The sequence below is a fragment of the Ostrinia furnacalis genome, unplaced genomic scaffold (assembly GCF_004193835.3).
Source record: "Ostrinia furnacalis isolate ACB-3 unplaced genomic scaffold, ASM419383v2 OfSCF4915, whole genome shotgun sequence".
NCBI classification, from domain to species: Eukaryota; Metazoa; Arthropoda; class Insecta; order Lepidoptera; family Crambidae; genus Ostrinia; species Ostrinia furnacalis.
The window spans coordinates 1,247,401-1,272,072 of NW_021135154.1; the positions used below are offsets into that span (position 1 = coordinate 1,247,401).

General features: G+C 35.7%; 1 protein-coding gene across 5 annotated transcripts in view; it reads right to left on the reverse strand.

The window, feature by feature from the left end:
• LOC114360186 (homeotic protein antennapedia) overlaps nt 1-24,672 on the reverse strand; it is a 218,286-nt gene that overhangs the window by 42,640 nt on the left and 150,974 nt on the right. The window contains exon 1 of one of the 5 annotated variants that reach the window (XM_028314778.1): nt 3,616-4,354. The exons of the other annotated variants lie outside the window; for them this stretch is intronic. The gene's annotated coding sequence lies outside the window, so the exon portion shown is untranslated. Of the gene's footprint in view, nt 1-3,615; nt 4,355-24,672 lie in introns of those variants that run through there. 5 annotated transcript variants of the gene reach the window in all.

Here is a 24,672-nt window from a genome sequence, read left to right on the forward strand (position 1 = left end):
TCCATATAACACATACGCATTCTTATAGGTACATCATAAAAGCCGTATAAAACTCTTCAAAAAGGGCGACCGTAGAAAATGCAAGCCATTTCTCTCATAGAAAGTCGTGCGCGGTCACGGAGCATTATCGCTCCAACCGAATCTTGCGCATTAAAATCTTATGTTGCCCGCTTTATTAAGGCAGTTTAGAAAAAGCAGTTCATCTGATGGTCATCAGATAGCGGTGAAAGGACCGTTAGTATAATAGCAGGCCAGCTCCGAATGTATGATCGTGCATTGAAATTTACGATGCTGTTGTCTGACATATCAATTTTTATCGGACATTGCGTAAGTAATAGGATAATTGCTTGAGTTTAATGGGGCATTAAATATTTTTATTGTGAATATAAATCTGGAGAATGACAGCTTTAGTATTGATGGTTAAGCTGATGATGTAGTGGTTACATTTTAAACCAAATCCATATGTTAAGCAATTGATAACTTTGGCTTTTAGCAAATCAAAACTGCTACAAAATTTTGTGAAACAATTCAACATTACATAATTCCTTTTATATTTATATCAGTTACAATTTGAGATTACCATCTAATGTATTTAAAAAGTCAAATGTACTACCTAGATACACCGAAACCAAATAGTTTGAAACAATGGCGTTCGTATTATTTGATTCCACAATAAAACAAATACAAGTACAGTCAACCGCACAGACTGTGCATATTTGTTGAAAAATAGCACCAATTACAACTGTATAAGATTCCCCAATGCTATACATATTATGTGGATAGATAAACATAGTTGATTCCCATCGGCTTAAATGAGACAATTACTATTTTGTACAATGGCGTCGAATTCGTGCGGAGTGACGTCAGATCATTATAATATTTTTCATAGTTAAGTTCGTAATAGATGGACTACAGAAATGGTATCATGCTTGTACTAATTTGAATATGGACTAAAACCGTGTAAGGTTTAAGCTTTGAAGCTTTGAGAAATTAATTTTAAAGTTGTTAACGGTTTTACAAGATAAGATTAAGTCTGGCTTTAGAATTATTTAATTTACATGGTCACTAACAGTTGAACGTATTATAGTGAGATTAAGGCTGAGTTACACCATCTTACTTTAACGTTGACAAACGTCAAAAATCTGTCAAACTCCATACAAAAAGCACCGCTTATTGTCAAGGATACGGTCAAAGTTTATTAAGATTTAATTTTGATTTTCAATGTAGAGTCACGTTATCGATCAAAGAAAGTCGAGTTATTAAAAGTCTAAGAACTAGTTATAGTATTTACAAAAATAAACAAACAAAACATTAGGTGTAAAGGACAAAATAAACATGAATGTGAACTTTACCTACGTTCTAACTAAAAAGCTGTCCTAGTGTTTCAAATTCATAACGCTACGGGACTACTAGCTACGGGTTCGAATTCCCCTGGGAGCAAATTTTAGTCCAATAAGCACGCCTATTTATACCCGGAGTCATGGACGTTCATATTCAAAGTTTGAACTATATTAAGCATATATCGACAATGTTTATCCGTTATGTACTTGAAATATTCCGGTTTTCTATATTCAATCCTTATCCAAATCCGTCCGTCAACTGTCAAATTTCACTTTTTGATGAAAATATTCGATTGGTGTGGTTTTCGATTTTTTTATATTTTCATATTGTTTATAAGACTTTTTTTTAAACAATATTAAAGTGTAAACGCATCGAAAGTTGTGGACATTAAATCTAAAACTAAATGACAGTTGAAGGACGCATTTGGATTAGAATTGAATTTAGAAAACCGGCTTAGTTTGGTAGAAGTTAGCTAATTGATGAGGTTAAAAACAAAAGAAAAAAAACGACTTGCACAATAATAATAATATAATAATAATAATAAAATCTTTATTTAAGCAAGACAGATTTACAGAAAACGGAATGACTCAATCAAGCAAAAATGATAGCAAACTAGACATTAATAATTGTTTACATTTAATTTTTTAAACCTTTCCTATCTAGTAAGACACAAACTAGCAAGCTTAACGATCCAATAAGTTAAATAAATTGAGTGTTAATGTTGCCACATTAATAATATATGCAAATCTCGCGAGCACGTTAAACGTTTATGTCCTCATTAAAGTATTACTTACGTAAAAGGGTATTAGCTTTCAATCATCTCCAGTTTAGTTTTATGAAATATTGGTTTACTTTTTTAAGTTTGTGTTTTTTTAGACGAAACTGTATTGAGTACTAGCTTTTGCCCGCGACTTTACCCGCGTGGAGATCAGTTTGTCATAGATCGTAATAAATTATAGCCTAGTTAACCTGATGTACAATATACTGTAAAGATTAATCAAAATCCGTTCGGAAGATTTTGTGTGAAAGATTAACAAACTTCCATACAAACTTTCACATTTATATTATTATTAGGATTTCATTATAGGAATAAATTTTGATAAGGAAACAAAATAAAAGAAAACAAACAAAATGGATTAGTCAGATAAAGGTTACCCAGTTGAATTGAACAAAAAACTTACAAATGATCTAAGCTCTACATGCTACGAGTATAATAATATGCAAAACGAATTAAGACTGTCAACTATTCTAACTTCAAGGATAAACAGACACTGTCGTCATTTATTTGGATAGAGTCGGATTTAAAACTAATTAATAACTCTCACTTTTACATAAGCAAATCGCATCTCAAATGGTCCGTTTCCAAAAAAAAAGATAAATGATCCGCTTAAGGCGGAGTCTCGTAGTCCAACAGTCCAACAAACGTCTCTATTTCGCTTTCGTCGACTCATTTAAGGGATACAGAAAGATTTTGATTAATGACAAACCCTGGGTCGGTACCTGCCCGCCTACAAAGGGCCGGGCTCGGTTATGTATAAAATAAAAATTATGCACGTCTGTGTTAATGTCTCTATTAATTTTGTTGACGTGTGCACCTTAGTTTTTTAAGGTTCTAAGATTAAAACAGGTGTTTGTTTTGCATATTTTTTAAAGAAATCCNATTTTTAAAGAAATCGAATTCCAATGCATTTTCAAATTGGTTATTTGAATCTATTGATGTACCTATTTTTATTCAGTTTTTATCTCAAATTGTATTCAGCAAACACGAATTAGTTTAAAGTATAAACTTTTATATGTCTAAAGAACTCATTTTATACACAAAATCAAGATGTATTTATTTTTATAAGACATAAGATAAAATAACTACAATGTATTTTCTCAATGTAAACAACAACTTGTTTTCACGTACCTACTATGATTACTGCAATTTGTTTGATAAGTAGCAATAAAATTATAGCTATTGGGCATACAAAGTTTTGGATTATCAGTTTTAATGGCATATAAATACTTTTCACCAATTCATATTAATATTATATCAATTGAGTTCTTTTGTATAATGTAGAGTAATATGTGATTAAACAAGAAAACAGCTATACTTAAACGATATTTTGATTAAAACAAATGGAATAGGTTTCTTATTGTATATAGTGATAAGAACCATAATAGACTCGATTGTAGGAATATTGACTACGAGACTACGACTCTACCATTTATTTTCGAATCAGTTTTATCGAATAAAATAAAAGTAACTCACATTGATAAATTGTCACTCACCATTAAGATCCATCAAATAATCCACAGTAAATTGTCCAATAACATTCTCATATAAAAATATAGAGCACTTATTACGCGCTGAAATATTCACTTTGTAAATGATCACTTGTTTTTCTTACAAAAATATTCGCGAAGCCTCTAGATTATTATCAAAAATAATATTTCGCTTCTAAAATCAAAAAGTTTTTAAAATATATCACCTCTTTTTAGGCATAATTTATTGTAGCGTTACACGGCGCGGTTTTAACGAGTTTATTTATTTATGTTTCCTATAACGTGGCGCATGTTTTCGTTCCGTCTAGTTGATACCACAAAACCGCGAGAGATTTTTTATTCATGTCTAAGCACCCCAGCGATACAACCGGCGGGCCGTGACTAATTGCGAACATCGTAAGATCCTCAGGCGGGACATATCACAAATCAATATCACAAGTTCAAGTTCGCGCGAAAATTAAAATATCACTGTCACTGTCATAAAAACTCGACCATGTCACTGCGTCCGCGCGTACACAACATGTCAAGTGGTTCACGAAAATTACATCGGTCGCGGTATAATGAACGTCTGAACCCGCATTGAGCTAGCTGTCAAATCTACGAGCCGTCATAGTCGGCTGCCATGAGTGGGCCCTCGCACACACGTATACTTGTGATCGCGGGCACTAACACACTGACAGGCTCCAGCGGAGCGGACACGCTCGCACACAGGGGCGCGCGTGATTCATACGCGTCCGCATGTGTGAGTCGGGTGGGAGTGCGAACATGTAGCGTGCTTTTAACGCGGCCGCTCGAAATGACGGGTATCTGCGAAAGGGAGCCGGGATTGTGTATGTTTTTCAAAATGGCCGGTTATTGCGAGCGTACACGCGGCCGGACTATTGTCGATCACTCGGGAGATTAGCGGAATGCGTGCGAATGCACGCGGCCGCGCCACGGATGGGCGGGAAACGCACTCGCAGACGTTCCAGCAAATTTGCACATGTTAATCGTTATGTCGATGAAGTGTTAATTCATTTCCTTGTTGCCTGGAGACATTTTCTATCTTTCATACATCGTAGACCTGACCTATTCCCATAATTATTAGCTTGCTAGCTAGATAGAGCTAAATAGAGTTCGAAGCAGGCATTTACAACTCAATTTTCATATTTAATATTTATGGAACAAGAATTTTACAAGAAGGGAAAAACGATATTATGAGGCTTCCTTTCCATTGACCTTGTAAATTTTACAACTTGTTCCAATTACAGACTCTATAAATACCTATTTATCGCTTACATACGTCAAAAGTAAATAATCACCGTATTTTTGTTATTAAATAAAAATATAGAGCAATGACTTAATTAAGATTTACCTTATAATCTTATTGTTTACTTTAACGAGGAATACCTGCTGCTGTGCACTCACCGTTATCCACAATCTACATGCGGGCAATATCAATTTGCGTACGTAATGTAATGACATTGAGCGAAATTATTTGCTCATTTTACTGTAGTCCAATTATATTTTTTACGCTTTTAGAAAACAGCTGTTATCGTTTAAGCACCTTCATTTCATCCTCGAGAAAACTTCGCGAATTTAATGGAATCTTGAATTAATTTCAAGCAATAATATAACATTAACAACCAATTCGAGTTCGAATTCTTACTAAAACAAGTCAATGGTCTTATATCGTTTCGTATTCATGAATTCGTTTTAACACAGCAAAACGAGATAGAAGGCTTCCCTCTGATTTTCAGCTGTCGCTTTATCCGCACACATGCACCGCTCCGAGCGTGGGGGCCGCGCGAAATTGAAATACGACTTTATGTAAATCACGATTGAACTGTTAATCGCGTGGCGGGCACGTGACAAAACACAGTCGGTCGCACACAGACGGAATTCGAATTTCGGACTCATTTCCGCGGACTCCGTAATGGCGGGAACTTACCTGGAACAAAAGATAATCGAATTTTAAAATCTAAATTAGAACTGCATTACGTTCGGGAAATCTTATAAAGAACAGACAAGACAATTTTAAATATCCACATTGTAAGACAAATGCAATAACTCATTTCTCGTTAACAATTAATTAAGCTTGTAAGATCATTAAAAATGTGCATTGCTGAGATAAATCTAGAAGAAATATTTTCAAAAGTCGTTGGCTCTTGTATGTGTGACCCGCGCTATCTGCTCGTTGATACGACAGGGTCAGGAAATGTTCTACTGCGCTGATAACTGGGTCAGTGCAGTGAATGAAGACTGCCTATTCTGGTCAAGTTCATATCAATCGTAAAATAACTGTAGGTAAATGTGTCAACTACCATACAAAGAACTCGCACACAAACGTTTTTCTTCCGTTGAAAGACGCAAAATGTCGTTTGTTATGACTAAAGGAGCCATATTCGTTTACGATGCTACCTTAAAGATTAAAACACTCGTAAATCAAACTCATTTCACTTAACGATACTTTTTAATTGACTATTTTTGCAACAAAGTAGTTAATTATTTTAATCAAAATATTGAACTTTTCCAGGGCTGTGGAGATAGCGCGCGCAATAAATTATTGAAAAAATATACAAATCATGCGGGATTATTAACGAAGCACATTAAATAAGACGATAAAGAAGGAAAAATATGTAGGTGCGGACCTAGCTGATTTTGTAAACAAAAGTTGAATAGAATAATTAATAAAAATTAATTTATTGCATTTGTTATCGAGAGCGCGTGCAAGTTATAAATATTATTTAGATAAAAATCCGTCCGTAAACAAGGAGGTGAATGATTTCTGTTGAGTGATAGTGTTGACTGCCTAGCGGAAAAAATAAAGGATCCTTTTTATTGAAAATAATACGCAGACAATGTACTTCTGTGTTGTTAAACTTAGGTATTCCATGGTGCAATCGTGCCAGGAGCCTAATGGTACGATAAAATTGAAACACACATGGGATGTCTCAATTTTACCGTACCGTTAGGCTCCTAAAATCGTGTGACAATTGGGCAAAACCACTTCGTTAGCTTTCAGAGCCCAATCATTGTATAAGCCAGCCGCATGTTTACAAACACTCACTAATGAAGACGTTAAAATTTCCACCGGAACATGATGTATCTACCGTGAAATTTTAGAAAATACCACCCGACTCTCGAAACGCCCTCAGAGAATTATTACATTAATATATTTACCAAACACGCTCCTATTATTACTCTTTCATGTACTCTTTTGCGCATAAATTAAAAAGTTGTCAGTTTTTCTTTTGTCCCAACCCTTATTTGGTATTCATATTTGATATTTTGATAATACAAAGGGACCGGGCGCTTTGAAAACACAAAACTGAGTTCGTAACTTACACAAGAAAAACCTGTTTCACGAGTGGAGTATGCTAAAGATACAAATTGTGAAAGAGGCAATCGTTCATGCGATGTTTCTTATCTCGCGCATCAGCGAACTATTATCGACCCTTCCGCTACGGGAATAAGCATTTTATTCTAATGAAGCCCAACCTATCGCTTCAATTATGGTCATATTGAATGAAATATGAGTTAAGTGAGGGATATCAAAGGGCATCGCGGGGTTGTTTATGAAATGTGAACTTTGAGTTATGTACTGCAGCAGAGCACCCTTTTTAATTTGTACCAAACTATGGACCGTAGCGAATAGGGGTCTAAAAATTGAACCCAGTTTTGGATCGATTGGGAGTCTCGCCTGCATATTACTATATATTATTGGCTAATTTCGGTCGGAATTTTCGTGTTTCTTATTGCTTCCGCAACGAATTTCGTGCGACCCAAAAGTCGAAATGATTGAACCTATCGGGCATTCGCCGGCAGCGGCCGACTCCAATTTAGTTTTTCGGATTAGATACGGCGAACATAATAACATAATTGCTCTAATAACAGACTGAGCGGCGGGGCCCGCCGTGCCTTACAATTCACTTTCCAAATTGGTTTTTTTACCTCTGCTCTGTCTAAAACTATTATGATTTATTATCAAATTTTCGTGCAGGCAAATTACGGGCTCGTTTTTCGTGACTGCTATACACGTTTTCTCTGTCTAACGCTTAGCCAAATTTAGCATTAGAGAAGGACACAGATACAACCATTGTTTCCTCAAAAGCCTGAGGCGTCAGATTCGAAGAGTAGATCGAATGATTTAGATGTTTTTATAATTAACTCGTAGGTACAATAATTAGATGGATTAACATGTTTAATGCGGATGTATTTTTCCACGTCCCGTGGCATAAGCTTATTATGATTTTAATTATAAATTAGAGCTACTCAGGGAGCCTCGCGATAGAACAAAGCGTTAATAAATTACCCTATGTTGTATGTAGGGCTACGCTTTGGGCTACATTTTGGGTTTAACAGAAGCATTTTCTTTGGAGTGCGTTTGGTCTTCATAAAACAAGAATATCAATGATCAACAACGCTTCATTGATTGCTATTCTACCCGCCTACTCAGGCAATAGTTTTCTGGTTGAAAATACAGCAAGAAGTGGGAAAGTTTGAAATAGTGCCACCGACAAATGTTCGAGACAAACGTATGCATTATTCATTAGATCTGCCACTGTATTTACATATAAAACCATAACTAGGCGGCGAATGCTGCTGCCTTAAATGGAGTGACCGTTGCATCGTTAGATGTGTGTTTGGTGACAGCGATGGTTAGAAAGTTATGATTTAGTTTGTTGTGGAAATTAGTAAAAAAGTTTCATATTTTGCATTAAAAACAAACATCTAGAAAGAGATGTAGCTTGCGAGTGTTTTTACGACAAGATAATCTACGAAACTACGAGAAAGAAACTGCGAAACCGAATTTGAATTTGTTTCCGAATGAGTTAGCTTTCTGTGACAGGCTGAAAACAACGATGAAGCCGCAATCTCGCTAGTAATTAATAACGATAACTTAAAAATTCATTATGGTGTCTGGCATTCAAACCTTGCAATGAAAATTACTTTATTCTCTTGCTTTTTTTCTTGACTGAAAAAAAAAATACTTTCAGCAATACCCAGGAAAGATTCGATACTAACTAAAGTACCTAAAATTTGTGTTTTATCACCTTTTAATAACGAACATAAACTGCGTTATCAGACCGAAAGTAAATACCTAACGCGAATACAAAGCTCATGAATATTCGGCTAGAGGAGGCTTCACCTCGGCAGATATCAGGCGGCGGAAGCCCTCACAAAGGGCTGTGACAATGAGCTGGCTCAGGGCTGGCACAAACAAGTTCTGACTTTTCAAAGTTGTATATTTTTAGTTAAAACATTTTGATAAAGCTTTTAGTTTATAACATTTTGGAAAAGCTTTGACAAATTCAGCTGATTTACTGGTCTAAAGCTCTTCTAAAACTTGCTGAAAATGATGGTCGCCCGGCAAGCGAAAGCTCGTGGGTTCGATTCCCATTCTTGATTTTTTCAAGTTATCACTTACTGAAAGTGTGTAAAATTAGTCCAAGCTGAATATTTCAGTGTTATGAATACAGGAGCTTTAGCTAAAATAATCTAACGACAGCTAAAATACACGACCGTTTTATTTTGATGAAAAGTTTAAAACGTAGGCTTTTGGAATTTACGTAAATAAAGCAGCAGTGGACGTCTCTCGATAAAAAAAGAAAATAATATAAGATTTACAAACTAAGTGATCCCTTAAGCAATTATTTTTACTCCACTCAATTGGACTCTACCAAAAACCCTAATAAAAATCAGTTAGGGTTGTCTCTTCTACAACCTTACTACTAATACTCTGTTACATAGCAACCTACCACTACTGATATGTAACATAGCTAACACAGCTAATAATGTAGGCATATTATGTCGGTATGTATGTATGTATGTGTGTTGAGTCCTACCTGCAAATGCCGCGCGTGTTGAAGCGGAAGAGACAAGGGACCGTCATAATGAGGCGTCCAGGGTTCCCACAATGAGCTACCATCAAAATTCGAGCTATAAAGGTGCTTTATAGCTGTTGTAAAACTACACGAGCGTGTAGGATTTTTATTGTATAAGGTTTGGTCTTAATTACAAAGTTATAAAGAAGTGTAGAGCTAGGAAAAGATTTTTTGTGATCATATGACAACTTTTTTTAATGTTGAAATTAATTCAGATTAAAAAATATTTTATACAGATACCCAAGATACTTGTAAAGTCTGAAACTAGGGTTGTACAGTTGTTACACGGTAGTGAAGTAATATTTGAATAATTTCAAGGCTGCGACCAAAACCGAGATCATAAAGCTTAGGGTTGCTCAATCCAACTCAGAGCTGACTGTGAGAATATCACATTGAGTTTAAGTTCAAAACGGAAGAGTTCCCACAGAGGACAGTGACAATGAGCTTGCTAGCATTTAGGGTTGCCACTCTGATCTTGTAACACTGAATGTTACAAACAAAATTCAATCAGTAAATTATGTGGACAATGATGTTGTTGTTTTAATAATTAAAATAGTAAATAATTCTAAATTAAAAACCATATAAGTATAGGACTGTTTTCGTCCCAAATATATAGAAAAAAATTAAACTTGAATTATCATGCCCATAATGATAAAATTAATAAAAAGAATCATCATCACTAAAATGCGCTTTAAGTTTTTTCTACGCGAACTGAGAAATAGACAAGCAAAAATGTAACAGCCAAAAAACCAATGTTTGCATAGATAAAACTATTAGCATTGTTCTTTTATTTTTGTCACAAAACGAGCCTCATTGTTTACACGGTAATAAAAAATCATATTGTCACAATGGGCTTAGTTATGTTTCCTAGCGTATTACATTTTTGAGCTATGGGGTCGTATTCAAATAAAGGGGTACATAAATCGTAAGAACGTGTAGCCGAACCGTTTGATATTTGCCTAATACACGTGCATATAGCTTTGTAGCTTAGTATATTACGATGTTAGGAAAATAAATAGCAATAAATAATCTATGTAGAGACGTTATTAAGAATTTATGTAACTTATTGATTTCGTTAGGTACGATACGCCATGATTATGAATAAACTGATTATGTATGATCATGATTAAAGAAATTAATTTTCAATAATTTTAATTATCGTTAAATGCCTTTTTAGGGATCATGGTAGTCCTTTGAGATAGTTGCTGTCAATTACTAAATGTATTAGTTCTAAACCACTTACCAAAATATTACATAAAGTCACTTTATTCCAATCTACATCAACAATTAGCACTACCGCGTAGTTTGTATATCTTGTTCCAAAAATGTATCAGATAACAACGAATATTGTGTTTCTAAGCCAATCTTGTAACAAAATCCCGCGACGCGAGTAAATAAATAAACCGTGGACAACCCTGGCGCAGCCGTCCGAACACGTTTCAGGGCCATGAATTATGGCCCGGCCCGATGTGACTTTTCAATTTGAAATCATCAACCTGGAATTAATTTCATTTTTGAACCCCATTATTTCTGTTATCTACACGCGAAATCGCACAATATGCGGACTGAAATTATTGCCGCATCGACAAAAATATTTTGCGGCCGCGCGACGCGCGAAAATCAGTAATTTAATTCCGATTCGTTTTTGTTTCGATTACCAGTTATTGACTGCTAGTTCGAATGCGGACAGCGATTTAATGAGAATAAAATCAACAGATTACATTAAGGTTTACTCGTTCGGTGATTTATTACTCGATGCGAGTTCAGTGCATATTCTTTGTTGTTATTTTCCGAAAAAAAAAATTTAATTTTACAGCAGATCAAAGAGAATCTAGTATAGCACATGTTTTTGACGACGTCCTTGAAGTAAATAAAACTTTTAACATGTTTTTCGTTCCATTCATGTGATGTGCGATTCATAAAAATCATCTGTCGTCTAATAGCTGGGAACTATGCTTAATTAATCTGTCACTGTACCAAAAAAACTTCCGGACCCAGTGCGTGCAGGACACAAATCTGTCATTGTGGATACCCAAAGCAAGTCCCGTTGGCACTATTCATAGTCCAAGAAGTCGGCGGTGTTGACGAGAAACCCGAAATAGATGTCGCACCAATAAATTTCATTCAAAATAACGCACCAACGTGTAGATTTTTATTTTTTTAAGCGGCTCGTATTATGACTATCGAGGGTGACTGAATTTTTTTCTATTAGCCGCACCGCGTCTCGGGTCGACGAACCTAAATTCTTCTTCTAATTTACTGGCGTCCGTTTTTATAATTCGGATAGTTGCGCGTGAGTCAAACGGCCAAATTGTGCGAATTTAGTTCTTTTTTTAACGGTGACAATAAATTTCGTGGACCACACACAGATTTTCATTGAAAAGTTTCCATGCAAAGTGTGCTAGGAAGTAATTAGTCGCGAAAATAAACAGCCGTTGCATTTCCCAAAACGTTAACCAAACAAAACACTGCAAAAAGGCGTTCTCGATTCCCAACAGGGAAGACTTATAACAAAGCTAATATTAGACAATCATTTCCTGTCAAAAGGGTGGGGGCGGGTGGTTCGTCATCCCCACTCTCCACCCTCCATGGAAATAGCTCCTCGTCTTCAGATTTTGCCGTGTTCGAGTGTGAATCTGATTTTTTTGTGTTAGTGTGATGAATGGATTTTTAATATCCCCACAGACGGGTTTAAAAGGGACGCCGCTTGATGAAAAATGCTTTTCTAAATGCAATGCCTTTGTTAAAAGCGTTGGGTTTCAGTGATTAATACCTATTGTGTTGATGGAAAATGTAAATTACCGCCTGCTGCGTAAATGCTAGAATTGATGTCTCGAACAATTATCATGATTTTAGTAGGTAATCAAATTGCTAATGATCTTTAGCGACTTTGATTCGTATTGTACTGCGTATTTTATCCACAAGAAAGTTTTGTTCCAACAAGTAAATAAATACGTCATAGTAAATGTAATGTGTTTTTCTCACAATCATGGAAGTGACAATGGCGTTACATACACATAAGGCATTGAAAAAGGTATGCGTTATACCACAAATTCCTTTCATCGTGTTCTATGATGTTCCTCTTTACACATTGTTTTAGCGTTTGTTGTACCGCCGCAAAAAACATTGCAAAATAAATGTAGCCGTCATGTCGAAAGTATAGTAAGGACAAGCAACAAGACATCAGCATCCAGAGACGTCTCAATACACGTCGGGCCTTACGTACGGCAAAAAACGTGCCGACCGCTCTCACGGCACGACTCTATTACGAGTCCGCCGCGAATAAATAAAACATGATGGCCCTTCTCACGTACATATAAATATAAAACATACAACCGCTAACATACCCCGATTCGGCCTCTGATTTGAGACACTTTCTCTAAAGAAATGTAGAGTTATATTATATTATGTTTGCATTTTTGATCGGTATCTATGAGCTTTCAAGTGGGCGGTATACGTTTTCATTTGTCAAGATTTCGATCAGTTTCGACCTCATGATACGACGGGGCCGGACAAAAAATAAAATAAAAGCCGGCGCAGATGTTGTGAAAAGATACACTTTGCAAGAGTTAGATAACATTATTTTAATAAGGATTTGCATTAAATCATTAACAATTGAATTCTTATTCAGAAATATTGCTGACAATCTAAGGATAAGTGAAAAGTACGTACATTTTCTAATTCTAACGGCTAGTGTTGGCACACCACATCGATGTAGCGTTACTTAGTCGTCACTAGTTTGATATAAACACGGATCAACCAAAATATTTAGTTTTACAGTTTCCTCGCACTGTGTGTGGCGCACGCATAGACGACCTAATAGACCGACTCTTGCGCATACAACAAAAAAAAAGCAAACGCGCGGGCATCGGCGATACATTAACGCGCCCGTCATACTTGGCACCGCTCAGACCCCGCCTTCTGGCAGCCGCACGCATCACGAAACATCGATAGTGATGGATAAAACACGACAATCAACTGTCGATAGAAAAGTATGCGATGACGCATTCAGAGCAATCACTCATCGCGAGCGCGCACGAAAAACTGAGTGTTGACGATACAATGTCAATACGACATAACGATAAATCAGAAATCTAACAATAAAATCAGTTTTGAAATACAATGTTTGATGTGAATAAGTACGAGCGTGAAGTTTTCTTCTCATCAATGTGTTTTTTTGTCTTGATCTCCCATAGCTATTATTGATGCGCGATAAAGCTGAATACTCCAATCACACATTAATGCGACAAACATGCATTCATTGCATTAATTAAGAGTTATATACCCATTTCGTTACATCAGATTTTTCAAAATAATTAATAACTAAAGTGTATCTTAATTAAAAGCTCATTAGCGCTTATCTTGAAATTATGCAAGGATAAGTCCATCACTAGTTTGCAGCAGTGTGAGCGATGCTTTTTATCGCTGTCCGAGTATTTTTCTATTGTTTTTCAAGATTCGGCAACAAGACGGATGGCAACAGCGGCGGAGAATTCAAATCACAATAGCCAATGCAATCCCACCGTTGATCCCTGGCACGACGATAGGTGCCAGTCGCAACGGCTTTAATTCCCCGACTTAGTCCACTTGGCACTCAATAACTTTCGTTGGTAGCAAGTGGCATTATAATTTGTGAGCTCCCTCAGAAACAATGTTGATTAATTAATTGGATCTCGCCAGTGGATATCATCAAATCCCAATAGACGAAACAAACTCGACATTAAATGCTTTCAGAATAGTTTCTGTACCTAAAAGTAGAAGGAATGGCTGAATTTCGGTTTCTAAAATGATCTGTGTTTAAGTTTGGTAGCTCTTCGGGTAAGGTGTTCGCTAGTCATTAAATTTCCAACGAAGGATCTGTTATGACAGGACCATACAAGTGGTGGCACATTGTGTCAGAGAGGATATAGTGTGCAGCGACGAATATTTATTTATTTATAACATTGAGGGGCAGTAAATTAGCAGTGAATTTACGGCGCGGCGGAGGAGTGATCGCGCGCAGTTTATTTTCGGCGCAGGCGCATGATTTAAACAGTTCCCAGCGCGGAGTCGTTAGAAATTGAAACCGAACGAAGATTTGTGGCCGAGGAAGTGTAATATAATATACTAACCGATATCTTGTCATAAGAGCCAATTATACATGAGCTATGGTAACTATTGTAATGATATCAAATGTTGCAAGCTTGAATTTGTGAGTCTATAGCGAAATTTATTACCATGGCAATCCTTGCAAGGTAAAGTTTTTACTATTGGTTTCGCAATCATCAGGGTTGTTTTACATCTGTTATATTGTCTTTCTGTCGCTCAAACGATGCCACCTGACCAGACTGGTGTACTGCCAACTGCCCGTCACCCTATTCTTAGCTTCCACTTAGTTACTGCCTTAGATCATTTGCTATATCACCGTCTATAATACATATATCTAGACAAACACTTTCAAGAACAATTTGATTCGTTTATTCCATTTACTATAATTTACAAGAGCATTCTAAAAGCTTTTTATATTAATAACTGGGTATTTTTCCATACCACAATATCTATTGCGGCGTGTGTATGTCCAAGTCACGATCACCACATTCGTGTCCATTTTATATTATCCGAAATACGTGACCTTAATCCTTTTGATCTGCGAGGTTCAGATTGAGTCGTTCGTTGAAATAAAAGTGTAGGTGTTTCTTGATAGAGTAAAAGGTTTAAATGAAGGATTAATTGGTGAATTACACTATTAATGTTACACACTATTACTATAAAGTTATACAATAACTACATAATTAATATACATACACTATTCAAATAATATACCTAATACAAGATGCTACTGAGGAGTAAAAGAAAATGTATTACGATCTACTTAAAATTAAAACAACAATGTTGCAAAATTTGCAATGCAGTTAACGCTTTAGACAAAAACGAAGTAATCGCCCATTGTTTCCTTAAGGTTTACAAAACAAGGTGATAATTCATGCTCCCTTCAGCAAGACTAATGTTAAAATATTCTGACATACTAACAATGACAAATGGTTTAAAAATACGGCAAATTGGTCTGTAAACGTGCAAGTTAATAGTAATGATGGTCGATTATGACGGACGACCTGTGGACTGTTGGCTGAGCGGATGAACGTCAGCGCTGGTGCATAATACACCACCTGTCATAGCAAATAAATGGGACAATGTTACCATTTAAACAGCACCATTGGAAATTATTGCATCGCCCGCAACTGTCCGAACTATCTAATGATATTTTATTAGATTCTATCTACACATTCATAAAGGGCAAACGAGCTTCCATGGTGATTGCGAAGAATTTGCAGAATTTCTTATGGCGTGTAGTTGGAGTTTCTAAAGGTTTGCGCATTTTGAATTCTTTACAAAAAGTTCAGCTTATGATATAGTGTGAACTTTCACAACTGTTTTTTTTACATAATTAATTAAAAAAGTTATTAATTACAACATATAACAAGGTGTAAAAAGTGTGCCAAAGATTAACGAGAATATGGCTAAACATGGTATTAAAAGCCTCCTGATTAGTGTATGCTGTATTTTCACGGATGAATTCCAACGGGAATAACAGCGCTACAAGAGGCAACTGGCAGAATAGGCTGTGATAATCGCTTCCATAGCACGAAAAGCGTTTATCAAAAGCAACAGAAGCGTTCAAAGCCATTGTACTTGTAAACACAAAAGAATATTCTAGCAAATTCTGGAGCGAGGCGCGAACACAGTGACACGCTATCGTCGGGCCACGTCCGTACGGCATAAATCACGCTGCGCCTTGTTTTACCAATAAAATTGATTCTTTCGCGACTCACGAGCGAACTTGAACGTTAGTTATTTCCAGCTGAGTTCTGGTAACGGAATTCTTGCTTCTTGTATTCGGTAAACTTACTTGGAGAAAGTACGCGGCTATCTGATGCTAGAAACTACTTACGTCCTCCTAAACGTTCAATGCTTGATAATTTTCACGATAAAAACCCTACTAAGATCAACCATAACTCCTCGGGAAATTAAACGCCCCTTTGAAATGCCGAACACATAAACACCAAGAAACATTATTACTTTTTACAACAAAGTAGAATATAAACACGAATTCTTTAGCAGTTTTGTGTTTGCGGCTGTAACTCAAATAATTATGAATATTTATCAATTTTAAAAGTTAATATTCATTGCCAGCGTCGCTTGCAAAGGCAAAAAGTTAATACATCGCATGTTTGTATCTACATACGAGTATTTACACCAATTCGATCATACATCGATCGATGAGTGATCCTGGCAGTCGATAATATTGACCTTCTCAATGTTATTTATTGCTTTGATATCTATAACCGATTTCAAACCGTTCACTTTTTGTTACTTTTCAGAAATAAATGTCTGCCATATTTCATCATCGGCTCATCGAATTAGATCATAAAGATGGATGATTAAAAAAAAGTTGTTTTGGAATTGCGAATTATACGGTCAAAACATAAATCAAGGCATTCAATGGTCTCGCCCTTGCACTGACTATATCGGATAAAAGTAAACGCGTGCCACTCGCTTCATCAATGAAATCGAATGACAGCATCGCCCTCCTATCCGATAGTGATTAATCGATTTGCTATATTATATTCAATCTATAAAATTGTACATAATGGATATAATTAACTATTAAAATGTAATATATCACAATATCTGCATCATATCTGCATTCGTAATGAAAGTTGCGGGCATTGGTTTCACGACTGTTTAGATTTTTTGAATTTAATATGTAATTTCACTTTGGGGAGAACTCTTAGTGTGAAACGAAGCTCAAAATTCCGTTTAAATTCCATTGATTGGTTGAATTTCAACAGTACACATAGACGCACAACATGCATGCACTGCTTTTAGTCTAGATTCATTTTCAAAATACCTGGTGATGTTAAGTGAATACTGCGATCTTCCGTTTTTATTTTGGCTTACCTTCCTGTTCAGTATTTGTACCTACATTTTCATGGAATGGGCTTTATTATTTATTATACGGAAAACAGAGCAAACTAACCAAAAGTGTCCGCAGTACGGAAGCAGCGGGACGCAACAAAACAGAGTGGAGCAAAGAAAATAGGACGATGTGTGTTCTGACAATAAAGCTATGGAGACGGCACTATTATTATTTATATTATCACATGAATACATTGTTTTTGGTTGCAGCTGATTATTTCCTTTAATTTGAGAGACGTGTGTTTCTTTGTCCCATTTCAAAAGCTTATATTTTAAACATGGAACAAAATATCGTTTAAATAATGTATGCATCTGTTTGTTTACTATGGAAATGGTAGACTTTACATAGGAAGTACCCACGTTTTTTCCATCACATGCGTCTCTATTTATTTTTTTCCGGCGACAGAGCAGGACAGAAACATCCGAAAAGGAAAGCGTGACAGGAAAAATGGGACAAAAAATGTGAGTGGCGCGTACTCGCATTCGAACTCCCGGGGGTTGCCGTGGCACTAAGTTGTCGGGTTAAATCACTTTGGATCTTATTCTTAGTGGGGTAAGAATTGAGTTCAGTTGCATTCCAAGTTCTGTTAATACATCTGCGCTTTGTAGGTAAAAGTTTCTAGTAGTGCGTTTATCTATAATGATAGAAACTCAGGTAGAGGTGCAATATTGTGTGCGGATTTTAGAGTTAATCTTTCTTTCTGTATCTATAATTTAAAGTTAATTAGATTTATGATTATAATGTTCACTGATTTATGAATGTTTTTATTATAATATCGACGCTCACCATATGGCCACAACCTTACTGCCTGTCATGTCAGTGCGCGTTGATAATATTGTCATAATAAGACGTTAAGTTGTCAAGATATTATGTATCATAATGACAATAATCATTAAATTCTCAGCGTATTATTATAGGCCCATTAAAAATAATAATCCATTTGATGGCCATAATAATAGGTAGTTAAGAAACTTGTTTAAAGATTGACACATTCATCATGTAAGACCGTATATGCAGATGTTGATGTAAAACGGATATTACGGGGAAGTGCATCGTAAACTTACTTATATAATCTTAAAACTGGACTTGCTTAATTATAATTATTCCTTTTATTGTTATTGTTGTACTCGTAATCTTGTAGTTTACTACTTACAACTCATTGACCTTTATTATAATTGTTTGCATATTACCAACAGGTTTAACTGTTATTTGTTTTTTTTAGACAAACAAATGTAGAAGTCTATTCATAACGCCACAGACTCTTAAATTGTGCTATGTGATCGTTTTTGCTTTTGGCTGAGTTTAAGCTCATTACAATTTACGCATACCTATAACGATAACTAAAATATCACGTTATACTAATCCTAAGTTAAGAACGGAAATTAAAAGAATGGAAAAAACATTAACACTTACAAACCGTCACCGGTCTGAAAGGCCAGCGGTCATAAGCCAAAGTTTCTCGAGCCACATATGTAACTGTTTCACTCTTTTTGCCAGCATTTTCCATTTCCACTAAAGCGAAAGCGACTTTCCACGGCGACTTTTTTCAAACAGAAAAGCTGCGCGGAACTGTGGCAAAATAATAAAAAAACAATGAACGAAGAGAAATGGAAATAAAAATTTGCTTTGTCATAAATCATGAAATGCTTCCGGGTGGTTGCTTTATTACAAAGAAGTTGTATCAATGTTATGGAGGTTTTATTGTTCCTGGCAAATGAGAAGGACAACTAATTATTTAGTCAGCTATTGATCTTATAATAATAAGTTTGAAGGTTACGAAAGATTAATTTGAGTGAGATCCGTTTTTTATGTTCGAGGAAAATATCCGCGAATTCAATAGAGACTTAGGAGAAAGAAAGTAAGGCTATACAAATCTGGAACTATGGGTATTGTGAGTAAACGGAAGAGCTTAACGCATCGCTCGACACAAATCCCAAACGGAAAGATTCCATTAAGAAAATCAAAAAAGGTCTGCTCAGTTCACAGCCCGCGACTATTTTCATTTAGCAAAAACAACCCATAAATTGTCATCTTAACGAGATTTCTGTTTTTGCAGTATTCGCACCCTCGAGTGTTCGGAGACTAGCAGTTCGCTAGTGGCCTTGTACACACAGAATACTTGTCAGCCGCATTTGTGGATTGGGAATTTCATCCCTTAATGTACTCTGAGCTAAGGCTCGTCTTCAGAAAAACAAAAGGTGTTTCGTAGTAGGTAAATTATGATAAAAGAAGTGTCAAAAGTTTTCATACAAGTGACTTACTGTACTTGACGTATTGTCAATAAATAAGTAGTGTATTTTCACTGAAGGACTTCTAATTCTCTTTTTTACTCTCAGCTAATTTTTATTCTGCGACGAAACCAAAAAGGAGATTAATCTTCCTGTCGATGAATACTATAAAAAGCTGCCTAAAGTTTATATTGCACCAATTGATTAAACATGTGAAATGGCGCATTACCAAACTCTCTATAGTACCTATTTGTACGAGTTGGAATTCTCCTCAAGGACTCGCCTGAGGTTTTTTTCAAATAGTCATTGTAATTTTTGAGACTGGTCCTCTGCACTATAATATTGCACATCTAAACTCCTTTTCACATCTATCGGATAGTCTGCGTAGACGCACGCGCTTTGGCACGCGAAGCGCGAGCGCGTCGAGACATCAGACGCTGCGCGCGAGTGCGTGCTACCGCAGTTATTTATTACCTCCAATGAGTTTACAAGTACTTCGCTTATAGCACCTTGCAGTTCAGGGTTAATTCCATAGAAAGCGCGTGAATATCTTACACTCACATTTCACTGTTTTTGCGGACGTATATCAATTTGTTAATTTATGGTGCGTCGAACAGAAACTACTTCTTGGTACTCGGGCAGGTTGTTCAACTTCTTTTCGCTGCACTTTGGGTACAAATACAGTATTTATTAATAAAAAAGGTCTTACAGTTTAACAATACTACGAACGAAGTATCGTAATAGGAAATACTCTTAAATGAAGTCATTAAATACAGATAATTATCTATTATTATCAATTATAATTGAAACACCGAAACTTAGTTCCTAGTTACTAAACAACTAAACAAGAGTAACTGTCTGTTAACTACATAACCCTAACAAGGAAGCTGTTACTAGACTAGAACTTCAACTTCAAACGGAATAAACTCCGAGTATCATAATTAAAGTGCCGTTTCACAGTTCGGGTCCCGTCACGTGATACCGTTGCCCAAATTATCCGGGCCGCGTGTCATCTTGTCCCAATCCAATATGGCGCCATAAATCCTCGACGGAGGGGGCGGTGGTGGGGGTACGTCACTCAAACTTTCTCTGTACTCCGTCTTACGCTCTCTCGTCTCGGTCTAGGGGTGGGTACGGATAGACCCGGCGACATGCATTTTTCATTTTGTATCGCCGCGCGGTGACGGGTTGTTCGTTGTTTAATTCATTTAGATTGCATTTAGCGGAGAAGTGATTTGGAAATTGATGGAAATTCTTTCGATTGTGGGTGATCGATTTTGATGCCATTGCCCGGTTTTCCAACGAAAGTTATTGAAAATGAAAATTATTTATTTACGGAATGTGGTATTAACGTCTTTTTACAATATACCTACTAACGAAGTGGAGACACTTGGGAAAACTAGAGCTTACTACAGGAATTTTTAAATATGCTGTTTTAATACCCAAGTTATAAAAGCAATTTTTAATTTCGTTTATGGTCCATTATTAAATGTACCTACTAATTATAGTCACAAAATAAAGTTGTCAAAATTTTTATTTTATTTTTGTATTTTGTTTGACAATAAATTTTCCACTACATCAATTAAATAATCCTGTGGTTTTTATTTTGTTTATTTTATTTTATATAAAAATATTACCAATAATATTTTCAAATAACGGTGTGTATGCTATCCCTACCTCCCCAAAGCGGCGCTTCAAGGAATCCTCAGATAGAGTTCGAGCGGTAGGATGAGTAATCTCCTTTGTTTTTCCGAGAACGGTGGCGCGCGATTATCGGCCTGTTTCTGCGCTTTTGGCGTTTGCAAACATTTGCATTGGAGGGTTGATTCCCAAGGTTGATTCCAATTATGTTGGTAATGTGTGTAAGACAACGTAGAGTGCTAAAATACATGTTGATGGATTTTGCTAATTGGAATGACAACTTTAAGAAGATAATCTTGCTTTGTGGTGCTCACTGGGAGGCTTACGTACTAGCCAGATGACTTGCCTTATGCACTTTGAATTAACCAAAACCAATTTCTAAAAATTTAAATAAAATTTAATTCTAGTGGATTCATATTTAGATACTATAGTTATACAGAATTTCCCAGCTAACCTAGGACGGTGCCATTACCTATATCGGTGTATCGAGGTATTTGATTAATTTTGGACGATAAGTATACATTTTTCGTCTAAAATGATGATACGATTATATCGTGCCGTGTCTCCTAGGCCGGGAGCACAAAAACTGGAAAAGAGATCCAATGAAACTGGAATAGATAAATAAGTCTGTCTGTCTTTCCTGAACACTATAATCCGGTCCTTTTCAAGGCGAGTGTGAATAGGCACTTACAGGGCAGATATGTACCATCCTAGACTACATCTCACTTAACATCAGGTGCGATTACGGTCAAATGCCTGCCTTGTCTGTATGCCTATAAAATGATATCCTTAAATAAATAAATCAATTTACTATCCATTACTGAAAATGCATGACTCCCCTATCAATATCCACTGATCAAATCCACATAATCTTGTTAAAAATCGCGTGACCAGGCCGTATGTGGCTACTTGCGAGACTTCAATATACCGCCATCCATCTCCCTGTCTAGGCTCCGCGGGGGGTGACTATATTAGAAAACCTTTGTCTACCCACATAACGTGGTAAAGGTGATCCGGGATTATGGTACTAGGGCGAAGCTTCAAAATTAAATTGGCTTGAGTGGCCAGGTGTTGAAAACTTACGAAAGCAGGCTAGAACTTGAAGACTTTCTTAGGAGTTTCATTCGTGTTTGTTGAGAAAATATTACAGAAGCCTTGGTAGTTTCAGCTGTTTATGCATAAGGTGGTTAGTAATGGTAAAAGGAATTATCTTAAAATCTTGAAAAAATCGAACTGCCTAAGGTGGGAATCAAACCTACGTCCTTTTGCTTGCCGGTCGACTGCTCTTCCATCTGAGCTACTTAGACACTGAATGAACTCTTTGAAGTTTTTTTTTAATATTTAGATCGAGTGGCGACTCTTAACGCCAAAATGTTTTTAATAACTAAGTATCATCATTATTTTCTAATACACCATAACTCAATTCCTGTTTTCACACATCAACTTTAAAGTTGAAGTTAAAAACATTTTCACGGTTTCCTTTTTAATTTTTCGCAAAAGAACTCAAAGTCAACCTTATCCTGATTGACAGCATTTTTTTTATTATTTTAAAAATAATACACATAAAAGAAACCATACGGAGCAGGCTTCAGACATAGGAGCACCTACCAATCAATAATGTTTATTTATTTATTTAATTAATAGGACAACCAATAAGACATTCACTGTTTTAATAATGAAAATCATTGGTTCCAAATGTACGTTCCTACTGGCTACCACTAAATAAAACCAATTTATTATATGCCACTTTATATTATTATGCAGTTCATTCCTCAAACTCTAGAGCTCTCTCTACTATCTACTTACATGCGTAATTTAATTACATAAATTGAAAACCGCTTGGAAAAACATAGCGCTACATTACTTATTAATATTCAAAAAATCTAACAGCATTAAATTAGCTAGCAAAAGAACGAGCTTGTTAATTAAATTTTATCATAAAATAAAAAATCTGCCCATGTAACTCTAATTATAAAGTAGCTAAATTATAAATTAGTATTTTAACACAAACCGTGTAAGTAAGGAAGTCTGTAAAATTGTGCATAATTTTAATAGAATATTAAATCCCACGTAACTTTAACCTAAATATTAACTTATCGAGTAAATCTCGACAACCAACCGTTATGTTAATTATATTAAAATTTTCTAGATAACAAAGACTGAGCGCCAAATTCTAAAATACTGAACGGAACTCATAAAAATTAGAACCGCAAAAAATTACTGCATTGTAAAAATTAAAATAATGAATTTTAACAAAACAAGAAATAATAACGTATACGTAATTTTACTTGTAATTCATAATGAGCATTGTTTTGTCTATGAGAAAAAATTGAGTAGAATACAAATTCGTTAGGCTCTACCAGTGTCTTAAAAACTGGGTAGGCAAAATAAACTTTGTGGCGTTAGGGTTATGTGCTACAAAAACGAGCCCAATTTTTGTGTAAAATTTTAATGCAAGGTTGAACAGGCCTTTTGCATCACGATATTCGACTTTAAAGCTTATGAAATAAGTGCTATCAATCGTGCTTGTAATTTGGTTTACGGGTTCGTTTATGAGGGTAACGGGACGTACGGGGCTTCTAAGCGTTTGGTTCGGGAATTAATTATACAAACAAAAGACGAGCTATTGTTTCCTCTAAACCAGAGTTTGGACAGTTTGCGTAATTTCTAACAAAATACTCATAAAGACATTGTTTTTTTTTCTTAGAAACTTTGCTGGCCAGATGCTTGAATTTTGAGAAATGTCATTATGAGAAATAATGTACACATTTCAACTATGAATGAAATGAAATAGTTAAACTTATCATGCATTTTATTGCTTTCAGAGGCAATTTTTGCAATTGAAGTGATAATGCGTAGATAATAAATATAACTAGAAAGATTAATATTATTTATAATTCACTAAGAATGAAAAATAATATAAATCATTTGTGCTAGTTTAGTTAATCGATTAATATAAAATTAATTTAATAGATTTAATACTGGTTCCGTTTTTACGGACTATTCTAAATAGAATAATGATATCATTTAAAATGACTTAAAAAAGACGATGACCAACAAAAAATAACCAAATGTGGTCAACTATGCGTGTCGCCTAATTTCCCATTGCGGACATCGCTTTTGTTCCTTTCGTAATTTATGTGGGCAGTAAAAATATGATTAGCGGCACCACCCGAGCTGTATTGAGACGTCACACAGCGGGACTTTTATGACCTCATTTGAGCAATTTGAACCCACTTCCTCAAACCATGACTGACCAGCATACTTAGATCTTAATAACAGAAAACATTATAAACAATGAAGGGTCACAACAAAATTGGCGTAGTAATCCGTAGACAGAACCGTTTGATTCCACATTTAAAATGGGCAA